This window comes from Siniperca chuatsi, linkage group LG9, assembly GCF_020085105.1.
Source record: "Siniperca chuatsi isolate FFG_IHB_CAS linkage group LG9, ASM2008510v1, whole genome shotgun sequence".
NCBI lineage: Eukaryota > Metazoa > Chordata > Actinopteri > Centrarchiformes > Sinipercidae > Siniperca > Siniperca chuatsi.
The window spans coordinates 25,483,206-25,501,314 of NC_058050.1; the positions used below are offsets into that span (position 1 = coordinate 25,483,206).

Here is an 18,109-nt window from a genome sequence, read left to right on the forward strand (position 1 = left end):
TAGGTACTGGGGAACAAGATGTGAAGTTATGGAATAAGGGGGAAACAATTCAGGATCTTACAAATAACTGGAGTTATTTTTTAATGCTTGGGAGGTATTTAGAGAGAATATATACTGCAGGAACGTGAACCTGGGTGTCCCACATGAAGGAGCAAGTTACAAATGTATAAAATGTTCATAGAAATGAAAGTCCATTATAGGCACACATTAAAACTACTCCAGTCAATTCAGTGCTTTCCTGTCTGCCTCTGCCCTTGAGAAAAGACATTTTTGTTACACACAGCATTTGTTTATGTAAATACAGAGCGAAAGAGAGAAAGGCAATCCTGTGCCATAGAGGTTGTTATGCAGGGTTTCATTCCAACCAAAGGCTTTATCAGCTGATTTCACTGATTAGAGAAGGGGAAAGAAGAGAAACTAATCATTGAAATCAGCTGGTCAGAATGAAAACCAGCACACTCACAGCCTTCAGTGGCACATGATCACACATCATTGTTATGGAGTGTGAAGCAGGTTTTAAATATGCTCACCATATTTTGTGAGTTGTAAAATATTACAAGTATTATATGTGTGATTCTTACGGTAGAACATGACTACATACTTTTAAAACAGAAAACAGTGATGGCAGAAGTTTGATGCTGTTCAAGTGCTCAAATCAAAGCTGTGCATTCACCTAACCCAGCTCAGGTGTAAACTGAATGAAGAACCTATCCACATGACTAGAACAGCAGGCTGTGGCATCATAAATCTACATGACTGTCAACCAACGTTTCGTGAGTTATTTTTGATGCAGGTTGTCTTCATACTTTATTTATTTACACTAAATAAGGGAAACATGCAGACATATTTTAAAAGTCTAGAGCCATGAGGTTGTACTCTGACATAGCTGAGCTGCTTTAAACTAAATGCTAATGTCAGCATACTAACATTCTCAAAATGACTATGCTAACATGTGTGTAGCAGGTATAATGTTTACCACGGTCACCTTCTTAGTTTAGAATGTTAGCATGCTAACATTGGCTAATTAGCACTTAAGACAAAATACAGCTGCTACTGATGGAAATTAGTTCTTCAGTTATTTAGTCAAAAACCAAAGTATTGGACAAATTAAAATTTTGACCTGATGGTGGAGCTAGATGAAAAGTTAAGGGATCACCAAAGTGATTACAATTCATCTTGAGAGGGGAATGAATGTGTGTACCATATTTCACGGCAAACCATCCAATAGTTGAGACATTTCACTGAAAACCACAAATGTCAACCTCATGGTGTTACTAGAAGAAAAATCAGGGATTCACCAAAGTCTTTAGGAGTCATCCTCTGGGTACCATTAATGTCTGTTCAAATTTCATGGCAATTCATCCAATAGATAGAGATATTCCAGGCAGGACCAAAGTGGTGGACCAACATGCCACTAGCATGGCTAAATTAGCTAAACTCTGGTTGCTGCATGCATTAATGTGATATTTCATATGAATTCAATATGAAAACATGATAATTCAGCACAAGTGTTGAAATATGTTCGGATTGCTGCATAGTTTACAGATATATGTGTATTGAGAATGTACTAACAGGAACAAAATGAAGCAGATAGGTAAGGATCAACAACAGATGGCATGATGGCATGATGGCATTATTTGTGTGTGTAAGATTAAAGTGTTGAAGTGAAAGATGAAGTGTTCTTTTCTGAAAGCCTGGTGAAGTCACTCACATTCCTACATTGATGAACCCCACTAGAGTCTGCTTGCATGTTGTAAAGACACAGATCACAAACACTCTGATGGCTGATTACATTTCTCAGAACGCGTTGCTGCATCTGGAAAGGAGCAATGCAGTCATTTCTTACAAATATCAAGCAGATTCTGTTAGACATTTTCATTTGATTGTACTCCAAACAAGAGATGCTGTTTGATTTCTGCTTACAGTCATGTACTATATTACTCAGTGCTGCTAGTGTATCTTGTAAGGGAGCAACAGCAGTTCTTACAACAGTAAAATGTGGCTGATTACCACTCGTCTGCTTCAAGACACTTGGTCCCACAAAAACATGCTTAAAGTGTTCAGTGTTCATTTGAGTTTTGGTGCATTTGAAATGGCACAAGAAAACTGAGTATCTAAGGAGAATTTACCAATACAAATTTATTTAAGCACAATAATATTTTACTTTTTCCTGTTTCTCCTCCTAAATATCTACAAATCAAAAAATATGAAATAAACCATTACCCTTTTACATGTAGAGATGACTTCATAGTTCATATTATAACAAATGGATTTTATACAGGGGTGTTGTAAAGAAAAATGAGGGTAAGTGGGTATGAGCTCAATGAACTTTCTAAAGGAAAATATTTTTGCTGTAATTCTCCTTCAATTGAGCGAAGCCAGAGGCTTCCATCACAGACGAGACGCTACAGCATGAGCAAGGACGCTGTACGAGGACTGCTTATGTAAGTACAGCATAGGATGGAGGGTAGGCATTCCAGCAGCAATCAATATCAATATCTCTCTGATGTGAGTAATAGCATGGAGTTACAATGAAGCAGTTATGGGGAGCTCCCTGCTGTGGTTTCACAGCTTCCAAAAACACAAGCAGACAGTGTCATTACTTTGCCTTTAAGCCAGCCATGTTGAGCGCCACGGCTTCTCCTTTCACTGCATTTCCACTCCAAATACACAGATCACTGTGCAAGGTTAAAAAAGCAGGGCCTGTGTATTTTGGCAGGTGGAATATATTCTGAAAGAGCAACAAATCTGCTATATTTAGTTTTTGATGGCTGAGGGAGCAGAGGGAACCAAGGCCTGTGTCGGTAAACTCCAGGACCACAGGAGGGAAGGACAAAGTACAGCATGACAGAGGTGATACAGGAGATACAAACCACATGCTTGCAGCAATGCCAGCACAGATAGAGGATAAAATCATCTTAAAAATTCATTATAACATTGCACAAATTAAAGTTTCAACATGAAATCTCTGGAGTTGGGTGTCAGAATGCTCATGATTACAGATCCGTCATTCATATTGCCATTGAAGGGTGTGCAGCTTATCCTAACCTCCCACTAGACAGTGACAGAATCGGGGTTGACATCTCTCTTTCCTGCACACAGCTCCACACAGCGCTGGCCGCCCGGCAGATTTACGGCAGAGCGTGGAAGCAGCAGCTGGCTGTGCCGCACGAGAAGGAAGCTAATCTTGTTTACATTCAATCTGCTATTTCCTCCCCACTGAAACCTTGAGAGAGCAAAGTCATGTAATACTTGTATTAAAAATAAGTGTAGCAGAAATGGGCCTACTGGCAGCGTGCAAGCGAGAGGCTTTTGTGGCCTGGCCAAGAGGGCCTGTGGCGAAAAGCAATCGATACATCCAATATTCCAGCACGTACTCTCGAATAACAATAACCCACATTTAGACCTACACCACAAGTCCTCGACCTGCTCCAGAGAAAATAAAGGAGCCTACTTTTTGTGTCCATGTCAATTGGAGCAGGGTGGTGAATATGATGAAATGTAACATTTGCTTGTGTGTGCTGAAGTGCGTGTGCCTGTGAATGTCAGCGTGTGTATCTTAATACTAGGTAAAGAAAATATAATAACGCGATCATTTCACATTGCACATTACAAGCTGGACATTCAGCAGATCCTTCACAATACTTCACAGTGACAACTTGTGATTTTGGTATTTTGATGATTAGGGGCACTTGATGGTTATGTTAAGTTAAATTCAGTTTGAATTATACACAGCAGGTTATGCTTTCTGTAAGTCAGCAGGACACTGGGTTTAGGGTCAGTACAACTTGTATCAGAATAGCTCTTGCAAATGTGATTTTTTTTTTGTAAAGGATAGATTGGCTGACTGCTGGATGTGTTTTTTCCTCTGTAGCAGATGCTGGCTGTATTGGAGTAGAAAGCTCTGCCAGAAATGGAGGCCTACAGGAAACCAGCAGCCAAAACTGCAGCCATCACAGCCCTCTGGTGTGCTCTGGAATGAAACAATTGAAACTTCCTAAAAAGGTGAGAGGCAGTTCAGAGCACAAAAGATGGTTTTGAAAGAGAACCTAACATCTCATTGTAGGAGTGAGCCAGTGGCTTGAAGTGCCCGCAGCACAGTGGGGAAGGACACAGAGGAAGCACGCCACTGCTGCAGTAGTGTCAAACCCAGTTCCTAATCAGCCATAGCTAACCATAAATGAAAACTATGGCTGGGAGTACACCTCCCTCAGGTGCCATACGCCTTTGATTTTTCCAGGACTGCTTACTTTTGCCCAGAATCCCAAAGCTCCCCTCCTTTTATTCATGGAAGTTTGCTGGATTTATGGAAGGTCTGGTACCATAGCAGCACTTTCCCAATGAAGGCACATACACACACACACACATACACTGCAAGCACATGTGTACAGATGGATGCACAAAAAAAAAAATTACGTCTGACTATGCAATGAAACCAGCTGCAGCCACTAGAGTAACCACTCTCACTCTTGTCCAGGGTTTGAAAAGAAACAATCAAAATGTGGTGGGAAAAAAAAGGTAAGTTGAGGAAGAGTTCATATCACATAAGTGATGATTTTGTGTAAGTACCTTGGAAAAAACACAAAGCTGATCATGTAAGCAACAAATGAAAGGAAATGGGAATAAAATAAGGAAAAAACACAACGGAAAAGCGCATTCTTTTTACGGAAACTAAATTTCAAACTGAAACCATGCAATCACCACATTAAAGCACTCCCATTCTTTAGACAACCACCGGTATGCAGTGTGGATGCCAGGGCAGTGTTTTCCATTAGATTTCTCTGTTTTTTTAGTTGATCTGGCAAATTAACTTACAACAGGCTGAACACAAGATGCAGCCTGGAAAGGAGCATAGCAGCAAATTGCATTTATCAAAAACACTCACTGGGACTGTTTACTTTATGTGATCTAATAAAAAAAAGCTCATGCTGAGAGTGTTTCAGTGATTGCATATGGATATAAGAGAACAGTAAGCCCCAAGTACAACCGCCCAGACCACATGAAGAAGGGCCACATTTAAACTCCATCACCGTCATTTGTTTATCACTTCAACTTATTCATGGTATCTTTGTGAGACAGTTTTTCCCATGCTGGCTCGCCTGATGGGGATGTGATTGCTCATGCTCATTGTTGCATTCTTCAAGGATAACCAGACTTTTAAAAGCTGCAGCTCATATCCTCACTGACCATTTAACACTCCTAAATTTACACAAATACAACTATTATTTCCACAAAAAAAAGTCATATTCTATTGAAGGCCAAGTTCTAGCACACACATTTTTTTGTTTCCTACCGCAGGTTTTATAGAGCCATGCCGTGGGTTCAGCAAGAGAGGAGGCAATGTGTAAGGCAGGCTTATGGTTTGTACAGCAGCATTCTCCACCCGCCACTTGGTAACCCTCAGAAGATCATATGAACTGGTTTCAATTTAAATAAAAATTGGGCTGTTTCTGCCCTCCCCTCCACCAAGGAAGATTTCTGTGTAAAGACATTTGGGATATATTAATAGTGGGGTTCTTCATTTCTCTACAGGTGTGTCCAGAAAACATATAACTGCCATTGCTCAGGCTTTTGGATGACCCTCTCAGAAAACATATACAGTACGAAGGAGGGAACAAGAGGATCATCAGTGAGAGAAGAAGGCCTCCAAATAGGCCAGTGGAGCCTGGACAAGAACAAGGATGATGACCCTGTAAAACGCATCACCATTACACGCTATTATCCAGTCCTTCTCTCCTCCCTCACAGCCTTGACGGAGAAATGCATGATGAATTTTGCAGATTCTTTGGCTGTAAATCGAACAAAAAAAAATTCAAGCTTCCTTTCACCCCTTACTCTTTTTCTTTTCAAATTATTTCCTTGTTACATATGTTAAACCTGAGGTTTGAAATGGTTTATTGTACTACATATATATATATTCCAGCCATACCAAATTGAAACCCTCCCTATAGCTCCACCTTGTTCTCAATGTCTCGGTCCGCCTTAGTCCCAGCCAACACAGGTTTTTGAGGGTCACGGTCCTGCAGTTTTTATGGATCTCTTTAAATCATCAAGTGCTTAGCAAAAATGGCTAAGTGTCCAAAAAGTAAAACAATGCAGCCAGGTACGTAATGGGGCGCTTATACTCTATAGACCACAGACCACCCAGCCAGCAGCAGCAGGCCCGGCCTGTTTGCAGCTTTTCGGTTCTAAACGGACCCCCAAGCACTGGTCATCAGCTCTGGTCAGAAAAATCCCAGGAGTCTTTAGTAGAAAAACATCCTTTAATTCAGCGAAATAAGAGCTGATGAAGATGGATTGTTGTGTGCTTTCATTTTTGCCTCTCGTTTTTGTCTCTCTGTCACTTAAAAATAAAAATTTGACATTTTCATGATCCACAAGGAGAAATTCCTTTATCTCCTGGCCTCCTCCACAGGGAGGTCAGAGGTCAGGATCAGCCACAGAGCAGCACTCCCGGAGCTGGTAGGGATTCAATGTCTTGCTCAAGGACACATCAGCTGGGTGGAAGCCTGTGGGGCTTGAAGAATTGTGTTGCTAATCTCTAGGCCACTCTGAGCTCACTCCACTTGGACTGCTACACATAGCTTTGTGTGCATTGCTCTGTGTTTCCTATCATTTGCATATTTTGCTACATTGTTCCTTCCGCCTTTAACTTGTTAGGCCACAGTACTGTGTATCTCCTTCCCTCAGGCACAGCACAGTTCATCGCCAACAAAGAGTGCTAACCACCCACAGGGAGCTGAGAGTTGCTCTCTGACCCCCCTCAGAGGAACACTAGCCAATCGCTATGGAGAGACAAGAGGAATGAGATGAGTGCAGCAAAGATACGCCAGTGTGGGAAAAGTAAAATGTCCTCAGTAAGTAGCAAGCGCCCAAACCACAAACTTCTGTTGGAAACATGACGACCGCTCATAATGGGAATTAACTGAACAGCCTGAAGAGTCTAGCTTCTTGTCTTCTATCCTCAGCATATTGTCTCTCTGGCAGCTCTGGAGTGCTTTCTTAAGGTAGACCTAGATTCTGACATGATTAAAGCTCATGAGGGGCTGTAAAAGTTTCGCGAGAGCTGCCTGCCCAACAGCATTCTTTGGATGTAAAATGTAAGCAAAGACTGTGTGGAAATAAACACTTCCAAATTCTACTGCTTCCAACCTTTTGTTTTGCAACAGAAAGGTTAGCTTAATAACAGTGAAACCACTGTGGACAGAAGTGATTATCATATGCCATATTCCCCAAGGGAGACCTGGTTTTATTATGTTGACCTTTAGAGAGTGGAAGGCCCAGTGGAATCAAAGCTCACCGTCAAATGTCCAGCCAGGCCAGAACCAGCCAGTTTCGCATGACCTTCCTTGTCACAGAGTATATTCCCAGCTTTCATCTCCCGGTGGATTTTCCTCATAAAATTCAGATAGCACAGGCCCTTCAAGCTTGATTTGAGGATGTAGACTATCTCATCCTCATTGAGCTGTGCAACAAAAACATACAAGGATTATTTTTCCAGTGATTAAGACACTCCAAAATATCAGATACTGAGAGGCTCCTCGTGGAATAAAAAAAGCAGTTAATGCAGTTTAATTTTCTTTCAGTTATGGACCAACAGGTGCTGTCACTGGTGGTCTGACTTAATTTTAGTAGCTGTAAAACATGTGGAAGCAAGCAGTCATGTTTGAAATCATTTCATCCATCAAAGCCTGTTTTATTTTCAGCATTCAGAGATCAAGTTCGGAAAATGCAACCGCAGCCTGTCTGCAGCTTCAGTGTCAAAGTACCTGAAAGTACCGTCTTGAACGTGTCTGTGTAGATGATGAATGTTTTCTTGACTTAAACCCACTCACACATACACAGGCACACTTGTACATAGTTTTTTTTTCACAGTTCACCGCTCAGCGTCACTCAGTGTCTCAGCCTCTAAACCGTTATCCCATTTTGAGCCACCCAGTCCTGCAATAAGTTAGCCCTTTAACAACCAGCCAGTTGCCCAGACAGTCAGCCAACCAGTCCAACAGTGGCAAACAAGTGTAAGAGGGTTTATGAATCAAACTTCCCCTGGCTGATGGCTGGCTGTTCAGGACATGAGTCACACACACCAGAGTGGCAGTGGCAGAAAGCGAGGCAGGCAGGGATGCATGGAAGAAGGGGAAATTCCCATTAAGGGATGGCCAAGGAACCAGGCTCATCCAAATGCTCCGGCAGAATGTGCACTTCATTAGTGGGAAAGTGCCTGAGAGAACCAGGCCAGGCCAAGTTCTTTGAGGCTCGGGAAAAGCTAATAAAAGTCCAAGCCAAAGAACCATACAAGTACACTTGAACCAAGAGACAGAGCAACGGAGCAACGCAGCAAGACAGCGGAGGTCTCATCAGAAAAATGACCAGAGAAGCATAAAGACTTGCTACATTATTCCAGTGGTCAGGTTTGTCTGTGTATGTGGCATCATCTGTTAGAGTCAACAGAAAGATGGGATTTCAGAGTTACAGAGAAATGCAGCACAAACAGCAGTTTTTGTAAGCTGTGATTCCCAGCAGAAGAATGCAAACTCTATGGAAAGGCCCTGAGAGGCTGACGAATCTCTGTATACTCTACGGTATCTGAATATCCAGATTTTGTCCAATTCCTGCCTTTGCAGCTGGGCTGGAATTGCTTAGCTTGACTTACACCACTACAGTGCAGACCGGGACCCCCAGCACTGTGGGTTAACACAGCCCCAGCAAGCACCCAGCTGTCTGAGCCGGGAGAGCTCACATAAAACACAAGCTGTTTCATTGCCTTTACGCACACGGCTACACTTATACCACACATCGCTGCTTTGACTTATGTAAAGTGAATTTCTGTTGCAATACCACAAAGACCTTTAGTGAGAGGCATAATCGTAAAGAGGAAGAAAGCGGGCAGGGATATGAAGTAGAAGCTGAATATTTATGGAATTCCAAAGAAGCTGGAATGAGAAATGTTTTCAAAAGGTGATTTCTAAGGACAGACACTGAAGTTGCGGATGTGATTCACTATATCTTTCATTTCATGAGAGAAAACACACACTATGATTCACACACTCATGTAAACACACAGTGAAGGGCCCAGAGGAGTCATCAGCAGTTGGTGTTTTTGTTGCTGTTGAAGCCCTGTACACAAAAAAGGCAGGATGGCTGAATATTTATAGGCAGAACCTCCCTTTTCACCAGTGAGCAGGGTTTGGCCAGCAGAGGCTGGGCCTGAGATAGCAGCACCTGGACAGTTACGGATCCCAACAGCCCACTTCAACTACTTGGACGCGCCATGCACCACAGGAGCCCGCTTCCCCCTACCTTCCAGCCACAGAGTCCTCTGCTTCCATCTCTCTCCATGCACTTAGCCCGTGTTCATTCTCTCAAATAGTAACAAAAGGACGGGGCCGCCGAGAACTGTATCTTTTTACAACGTGGTGACATCACTTGTAAAAGCAGCGAAGTAAACACACGGAGCTCGGGCTCCTGGTCTTCCAGGTTTACAGTTCCCTGCCTGTCCATCCAAAGAGGGGCCCGATGTAACCCCTGGTGACCTCCGTACCGCTGTCTGACTCCTGATTGGCGTCAAGAACATTGCTCATGTTGGTTTCACAGCCCAATGAAATCACCCCAATGGACACGCCGCACTTTGCTGTTAATTCAGTCAGTACGGAGCTGGGAAAATGTGTTTTTTTCTCACTTTGTGCTGTAACACAAAGCATATGAATGAACTTCTAGCACTTACAGGGTGAGTGAAAAGATAATTGAGATAATGAATAATAATATCATCCAATTTATCATAGAGAAAACAGGAACCAGCTGGAAACATGAAGACAGAGGAAACAAACAGAATCTGTTTGAGAAGCATAATTGATGTTTTTAGGTCTTTAAGGGCCTAAGAGGATAAAAGAATAGATGTATTTTATGTTATTATTTAACGTTTTGTAGGTGTATAGGGCTTAAAATATCCATAATCATCAGATGTTTTGATCAGAAGTCAAACAATTCATTGAAGTGTCTAATAGACTACCTGAGTCAGTTGAGTCTAAGCCTGCAGTTACACTTGTCATTTCAATGTGATTGTCGATATCTGATCATAAAGATCTTATAAGAGTGAATTTCTGGTTAGCCACAATTTGGCCTGAAAATGTCGGTTACGCATCTCATGTGGTTGCATTTAATTAAATCTGTTCATATTTTCCTCCATTTCTTTATGTTTCTCAGATGAACAATGTAACTGGACAGTGTCCAGACAATGCAGACTTCCACTGAAATCTGACCATCTCGGATGTGGTCTAGCTCATTTCACTGTAAGCAAAATACCACTTGGGAATGTCCCAACCTGTCAGTCAATGCATCCTTGTATGAGTGGATAGTAATAATTGTTTAAAATGGGAAACGTAGCTTGAGTTGAGTCAGCATTAGTCAACAGCTGCTACAGTGGTAGCCTTGACAAACGCTTTTGCATCATGTATTTAATTTGTTGAGTATCTCTCCTATGTTGGTACAACAATGGCTGCCACAATGTATCGTTTTTCAGCTGAAGCGAATAAGAAGTGAATGGGACTTGACTGTAAGTGAAGCCAGTGAGGATCAGCTGATCTCCAGCTGTACACTCAAAGACATGGAGATGGTTTCTGCTGGTTACTGGGCCACTGGGCTGCAGTCAGCGCTGTAATGAGGAGCATTTGTCTCTGCTTCCTCCCTGCGGTCGCTTTGACAGCATCTGTTGACTGTTGCACCCCACCCCCACCCCCACAAAAGTCCCAGATACACAACAGCTAAATAAAAACACACAAATTAGCCATGTGGACCATGGTAAAAATTTCCAGCTTCACAGTCCAGGCCAGCTGGATCTTGCCAAAGTTATGTGTGCTGTACTTCTACTCCACAGCAAAAGCCTACATCACAAGCTATGTTTCTCTAAGGAGAACTTCAACCTGAGCAACCTTCCCCTGTGTCACATCACGTCTCTGCATCGCACTGGATCAGCACAAAACTTGGACAAGAATGTAATTTTTTCAAGCTGTCATTATTCCCAAAACACTATGGGTAAGAATGACATCTTCATACTTACCCCTGTTGTCTGCAAGTTTTTAAACCTGCAATAACTGATTTTCTGGCCACTTGGGGGCAGCAGCAACAAGCTGTGAAAACACTACATCAACATACAGTATCATCACCTTTTAAGGTTTACAAACTTGTTTGCAAACCGTGACCTTTTTACACATCCAGTCGATACAGAGCAACATCAGCATTTGGTTGGAGTCGTGTTTCTGACCACCTGGCGAATTTAAGTCCAATATTCACTATTCATTTTGGCTCTGTTTTTGTTCTCCGCCAAGTCCTGAGGGAAATATCTAGCTCTTTAGCTGGTAAGTGATCCACAGTGTTCACTAGCTACTTGCTAACTTTGTCTGTTTGCAGTTTAGTGCTGGGCAGGTAGTGTACAGTGGGGTTATTTTTTTGATGAAAACAGCTGCCCACTGGAGCCAAAAACAACATTATGAGAGAGTGAACCAAAACAGCAAAGTTGCAGACCAAAAAAACAAAACAATGAGCTGAAAGATGTTTAAAGCATGCATAGAGCTGAGGGGAACTGCAGAGTCAAAGTCAACCAGTCAGTAGTTAAGTAGTGAGCAAGAAAAGGCACAGACATCAGGCATAAACTTGAAGGGCTCAAGAATGCGTTTAATATCTCAGCTGTATCAGTGTTACAGTAGAATAAAAGCGTGCACTCCTTTCCTTTCAATCAGTTTCAAACTAACGTGTACAAATCACTATGTACTACCGAAGCTGCTGTGCCAGATTCTGTAAAAAATTGTTGCCTTTATGGACTCATTTATAATTACCAAGCGCACTGTTACCAAGCCAGCAGCAATCAATTTCCATGTTTAAACCAGTTAATACATCCACCATGGCATTAGCAGAGATTTATAAATCTAAAAAGTCAGAATAATTGTGGATATGGAACTTTTATAGTATTTTTAACAGCTCCCAGAGCTGTGGAACCAGGCCCTGGGCCCCTAGAGCCTCCAGCAAGCCCTCCATGCACATCCCAAGGACTGTACTCCCCTTCTCTTCTCCTGCTTGAGCCCTGGTAGTGCTACTCCACATGTGAAATCAATATCACATCATTTATAGCCAATTCTCACTTGTACCATCAAATCTGAAACATATTGCCAAAAGCATTACCTTTTTTTTAATATTCTCTTCTCAAAGATAAAACTCACTTATTGAAAAGAAACCAAAAAAAAAAAAAAACTGGAAAGATAGCAAAAGGGTGTCAAAGATTGCCCTTTCAAAATGTATCAATGCACAATAATGTAGTTCCTTTTTCATGCTTAGTAGTAAATGGATTCATGAGAAGCATTTTAATTTCATGCCCAAATGGCAAGGACGTGTGATGAAAGCCACCAGAGAGCGTTAAGTTGGATGTGCAGGGGCCTCCACCAGCTCTAGGCCCTCTCATAGGTGTTTAATAATAAAGCCTTCGTTCACCCAGCCCAGCACTTTGACTGAGATTATGTGCTTCCCAGACCAACCCCTGGGCCCTTTAACTTTCATAAAACATAATCCTGGAACACACTTACACCATCCATCACTCTGACGCACACTGCACACGCAGAGACACATTTTTTTGTTACAGTGACAGGTAAAATTCAAGGCTTTTAGGAAATATTAAATCCACTGAAATGCCATTCCACGCCGACAGTTTTCTACACCTGTCTCATTCAGGACAGTGCTGTGTGAATTTAAAATGCAGCAACGATAGGAGTGGTATGGCCGGGGAATGCCAGAGCCAGGTTTTGAACCTCCACAGAGGTGAGAAATATGTGATTTGTGAGCAGTTTTAACACTACATCACACCTCTCTCTGCAAGCCCCTTAACGTCCAATTACAGCATTCAAACACCAGTGACAGGAGACTGTTTCCATCCAAAAGAGTAAGAGGGGAATGTGGTTTTCTTTCCTTGGTGGTATTAGGAGTAATTTACCAGAACCTGGGCACCAATCTGAAGGCTATGTAAAGACAAAATAGCCTGTTTTTCTGCGCATTTCCACTCCCATCAGACACAGCAGCACACAAAACTCACATGGTCTTGCCACAGGAGGACTTTTTCCATCCGCTTCAAACAAATACTCAAGTTGTGACTCGACTTCCCCCTGGTTTTACGACAAAGCACCAGTGTTGGTATAAAACAGGTCATTGGGACCTCCCCAGGACCAGTTTGGTGAAGCCGTGCAACCTGCCAATATCCACAACCGCCCAGGAGCACCCCCTTGACCAATAACTCCACTCTCACCCATATGTCGTAAACAGCTTAAAACCCTATTAAAAGCACAAATACATTTCAGAAACTAAGTAGACATTTATAAAACAATATTTCCTGTCTGTGAGTCGACTGTATGACTGTATTGACTGTGTGACTGTATGGATGCAGAAGCTTATAATGTATTCCTGGTGGTGGTCAAACTTTTCCCTGGCTACAAGTTGTGAACATGCATCCTATAAATGCATCAGTAAAAGACGGTGATTTACTGGGCTGGAAGGGAAGTGATTACGAGTGACTGATGAGAGAGCAAAAGCAACCTCCCTAAAGACTGCACCTGTGTACATTAACATTTACTTAGTGTGTGTGTGAGTTAGCTTGAGTGTGTGTGCCGTTGTAAAAATGCCTGAAAGCGTTTTTTGTGTGTTTGTGTGTATGCATGCCTGCGTCCACACACTAAATGCAACCATACAGGCATCCAAGCTATTAATTCAAACCACAGTGGAGCAGAAATCCATCAATAACACAACAATCCATTCAAAAAAATGATGTTATTTTAGTTCAAAGAGTGTGATGAAAATGAGAAGGAGAGGAGCAACAAGGTTGGATTCCAGCTAACAGGGATATTTTTAGCATTGAGAAAAACATTTGCCTTTTCAGTCTTTTATGATAACAACATCTCAGTGACTCATTGGCAGAATAATGATAACACACAAGATAAATTGCTCTTTGTGGGTAAATGTAATTAGATTGTCCTATTTTCATACGAGAATCTGAGAAAAGTGCCTGCCTGCAGAGTAGCTGTCCCAAAGGTCCTTCACAGCCAAAGGTCCTTCTTGTAACAGTGTCAAGATCTGTTCTCATTTTTTTAAGTGGAAAGCCATTTCCTGACTCTCTTTGTAATGTGCATATGTCTGGCACATCACAAAGGGAGAAAAAGGCAGGGGAATAAAGAAATTATATGAAATCACACAGGATGAATGTTATTGTTGTTGCTGTTGATGTGGGAAAATGACTGGGTCTATTGCATTATTCATTCCTCATCCAACAACATCACTGAAATGTTTTCAAGGAGGCCTGATTACACTAAATCATGACTAGTAGGCAACCTTTTAGAGCCATACATCCATCTCTCCATTCCTCACGTCAAACCTTTTCCATCCACCTATCTCTCCATCTTTCCACTGATTCTTCAAGCATCAGTCTATCCTTCCATTCTGCCATTCCTCCATTTCTTCATCTTTCTCTATACTTTAAACTATCCTTTACTTTCTCCACCCAAGCTCTGTGAAATCTCCCCATCCCTTGCTTTCATCACTCCATTCTCGCTCTGTTTCCATCTTTCCATCTTACCCCAGGTACAGGACGGATGCAGCAGTCACTGGGACCTTTTAAAAATGTCACTTCTGACAGACACTCTACCACTCTGTTGATTTATCCTTCTGGTGTGCTGCAGTAACTTTGTTAACGTCTCTCATCAGCCTATTAACAGCACATGAGCATGGCCAGGAAACAGGTGCTGGGAGAGTTTTACTGTCCATCACCTCACCAGCAGGAGCTGATCAGCAGTAGGGAGTGCAGGCAGCACAGTTGCACCCAGAGCTCCAACGCTTTGGGCCTACAAAGTCACAACTTCAATAACAAGTAGTATTAGGCAGTAGAATTCAAGCAAAAACAGCAGCAAAGGAGAGACACAGCAAAAGAAAACTGGAGTACTGAGCAAAATGGATACATATAACTTCAAATAATATTTTTTTTTGTGTGTCAGAGCAGTTTTAAAGCAATAGTTCAACATTTTGAGAATTAGATGAGAGTTAGATGAGAAATACCAATCTTACACTGTCAGTATGCTTCTTCAGAACTGCTTGTCGGATGGTCGAATAGCTTTGAAAACCTTTCCCACATTGGATATGGGGGTGGTGGGGGGGCTGTGTCCGACCATTTCTGTAACTTTCCGAAACTGACAATACCACATTGATACAATCACGCCGTGATTGGCCAGCTGTGCAGAGGTGAGAAAGGAGCCAGGGTTTGAACTTCTCTCTCTAGCTCTCTTTTTTCATTCTTGACACAACTATTTCTGTCACTTTTCATGTGAACAACCAAGTGCAACATACTGAATGCCTTCCAGGAGAGAGTCTGAAAATGTGCGCTGTTATCTCCATAATTAAACAATATCCCCCTCTCTCTATAATCAACAATTTTACACTCAGCGCTTCCAGTGTGGCCATTTGGAACAACTACATAGACTTTTGATTTCTGATGTGCTCGGACATGAACATGTCGTTCAAACTGTTTTTGTTTGGGCATAACCCGACCCTTATGTCTCTACGTTCAATTTTGTTAATTCAGTTTAGCCTAGCTTAGCATACAACTAGAAACAGGGAGAAATAGCTAGCCTGGCTCTGTCCACAGGTAATGAAAATCCACCCACCCCATTTTACTTTTGTTTTTAACGTTTGTTTGTTTTGGTTTTTGTTTTGGGGGGTTTTGGTGGGGCACAGCAAGACTTTCTGGAGTCTTGCTGCCAGGCAACCAGCAGATGCTCCAAGAAGTCACTGCTCCATGCCAAAATATAGTCCCTCACATCCCCACGAGATATAATCTGTGAGCTTTAGAGGTGATGTTAGGCAGATTTCGTTACTCTTGGACAGAGCCAGGTATCGATCCTCTCATCTAACTCTTGGGAAGTAGGCGAATAAGCATATTTCCAAAAATGTCTAACTTTAAGGTTTATAAACTATACACCATCACCAATACGAACTTCTTTCTATGGACATACTTGGTCCATTATTGATCTATAATGGAAACCCAATGTGTGCTATAACACAATTAAAAATGTGCAGTACCATAGCCTCCAAATGAGAATTATTATCCACAATAGTAGGGAAGGTTCCACATAAAACATCTTGGATTCATAGCAGATTTTAACTGAGCTAAGTCAGTAAACTGAGTTGCCAGTCAGTCACCGTTCAGTAAGAAAAGAGGCAAAACAGCCATGATGCAATATGTGGAGGGCAATAAGGCATAAGGCACCTTTTAAAAAGCACCACAGCTCTCACACCAGCAGAGCAGCTGAGTCCAGAGAATCCCCACCCGGCAACAAAAAGGTCACGCCTGTCACAGCTGAGCCATGAAGAGCTTCAGAACATGCTTTGGGAAAATACCTTTTTCATGACGAGCACGTATAACAATGCAAAAATGCAGTGACCTTACAGCGGGGAGAACATGCTCAAGACAGTTTGATATGACCCTCTCTGCCTATATTGTAGAAGTGGAGGAAGTGGAGCCTGGAGCCTGCAGGATATTGCTCACCTACCCCAGCTCTCCTGCTGGCTTTTTGAACATAGATCCTCCAAGACCACCACACACATACACACAGTTGTTATGGGCTGGGAAGTGATATGGTTTGCATTAATCCTCATCACTATCTTTGTTTCTCTACTTTCCATCTACTCATTATTCCATGTTTCTTCTAAAATCTTTCCATCTATCCATTCCAGCTTTTCTTCACACTTCCATCCCAACATTTCTAGCTCACTTCTCCTGCCCTTCCATCACTCCATCCCACCACAGATACCAAACAGGCACAGAAAACTATTTTGAATAGAATACGGCCTTAGTTTACACTCTTTCTTAAAGAAAAAAAAGTTAGTTAGGGGTCAAATTAACTCCAATGAATGTGGATTTATATGAACACTGACATGGTGTTGATTTTTAGGCTTCCAAGCTATCAGTTAAATGATGATGATTCAACAGAGATCAGATATCTGATCAGGCATTTTTTGAGGCACATTTATGATCATACACAGATCCCTCTCTTTGCTCCTTCTCTTCACTGCTTCTTCACTCTGTTTGCCATCAAACCAGACAACGAGTAACTAAAGATGTCATGTTAATGGCAGGGAGCTCTACAGAAGCGTCTGGCCAGCACAGGCAACCGGAGGAAGCTATTTGCTGACAAATGGGATTTGGTGCTGGGCTTGAGGAGCATTAACTGGTGGGTTTTATTGGTTGAAGGAGCACGATATCATGGCGGTTTGTTCTCTATGCCTCTCTGGCAAAGTGGATGACGTTGCAGGGAGCAAAGGCATTTGGTCACGCAAAGGTGCCGAGCGCTGTTAAACAGATGGCAGGAGACCACTGAAGAGAGTGGCAATGGACAGCAGATGGAGAAGAGATCATGCAGGAGACCAGAGGAATGCAGTGTATATACCCGCCACACTGCCAGTCCCCTGTTCCTGCTCACATAAATACTTGATTCTATCTATCTTGAGTCAATCTTGTAGTTTTTCCTCATGTATAAAGTTCAGAGTGAAATGTAAAACATTATGCATTCCCAGAAAAGATGCATAAAAGAGAACAGAACAGATATTTCTTCTTTGTTAGAGCACAGAAGTTGAATTTAAGGCATGCACAGTTTTCCTGGAGAGTGATGTGTTCATAACGGCTATTTAATGTCCTATTCTGAACATTTATCGTAGTTCTAAAACTGACAATAATGCACTCATTACTGAATGATACAGCTTATGATGATCCAACATTAAATGCTGATACCATAGTAATTTGAGGGTTAACCAATAGGGGGCAATCTTGTACAATAAAGCAAAGGTCAGAGCATGTGGCTGTCACAGCTGAACTACAGCTTGTACTGCACTGTCCAGGAAAGTCAGGTTCTGCAGAATGTCATTGTCGTCTGGTTTCTCAAACCAGTTTGAGACGGTTTACTAATTCACTGGACCGTGTGTCGAATTCAAACTGGTGGAAATATGTGTTACTCCTTTTATTTTCATTTGACTGATGTGTGTTTTATGTAATTCTCAATACGTCTATGTCAGATTCAGATAAACAGTGCTA

At 42.0% G+C, this 18,109-nt stretch overlaps 1 long non-coding RNA gene across 1 annotated transcript; it reads left to right on the forward strand.

Annotated features, from left to right (window-relative positions):
- Positions 1-493: 493 nt before the first annotated feature.
- Positions 494-5,587, forward strand: LOC122881562. Its single transcript, XR_006379176.1, has 3 exons — positions 494-773; positions 3,875-4,005; positions 5,533-5,587. It is a non-coding gene; the product is annotated as an uncharacterized LOC122881562 (long non-coding RNA).
- The last annotated feature ends 12,522 nt before the right edge of the window (positions 5,588-18,109 follow it).